Here is a 746-nt window from a genome sequence, read left to right as displayed (position 1 = left end):
TAAAGTTAGCATTTTCCAAGATCTCCTACTGCACCTTTAAGTCATGATACACTGATATTTTTTCCCTCCAGTGACCTGTTAACTCAAATGCTGAAATGTTGCAACTGGGTCATAGAGTCTCGAGAACCAGATAAGTGAATGAATAACTGTTTTGAGCTGGATCAATCACACTGAATGATTCATTCACTATGCTCAATTGAATCTCTCATGAATCAAGTTCAACTCACTGACACAGTTCAAATTGTTAGAACAGTCAAAGCAGTCATATTTTCAGCTTACTAGAGGAAAGATTATCAGTAAATAATGACTTACATTTGGTTTGTTCATTATATAAATCTAGTGTATAGCTTTAAAAGACTATATATAATATAGCGCAAGAGTCATATGGACCACTTTTATGGGACACTTTTATGGTCATTTGGAAAATATGCAAAAGACCTGCATGGAGATTCTTCAAAATATTGTCTTTTTTGTCTCGCATAAGAAAAAGTCCAACAGGAACCACATGAGGGCGAGTAAATAATAACAGAATTTTAATTTTTGGATGAACTATTCCTTTAAATGATAAGTCAAATATTCTACGACAGTACCACATGCTTCTAAATTTAACATCTACTCATATCCCCCCCACCAAACATAAATAGTAGACGCTTTTGTGTTTTGTTTGTATTTTTGAGGGCATCTTTATAAATAGTTGCACCACCATGGCAGGGTGTTGCTGGCATCACTAACATAATCCCCTTTAT

Source organism: Sinocyclocheilus grahami, unplaced genomic scaffold, assembly GCF_001515645.1.
Source record: "Sinocyclocheilus grahami isolate Dianchi unplaced genomic scaffold, SAMN03320097.WGS_v1.1 scaffold3688.1, whole genome shotgun sequence".
NCBI classification, from domain to species: domain Eukaryota; kingdom Metazoa; phylum Chordata; class Actinopteri; order Cypriniformes; family Cyprinidae; genus Sinocyclocheilus; species Sinocyclocheilus grahami.
The sequence above is the reverse complement of the archived record's forward strand: the minus strand, read 5'-3'. Positions refer to the sequence as shown.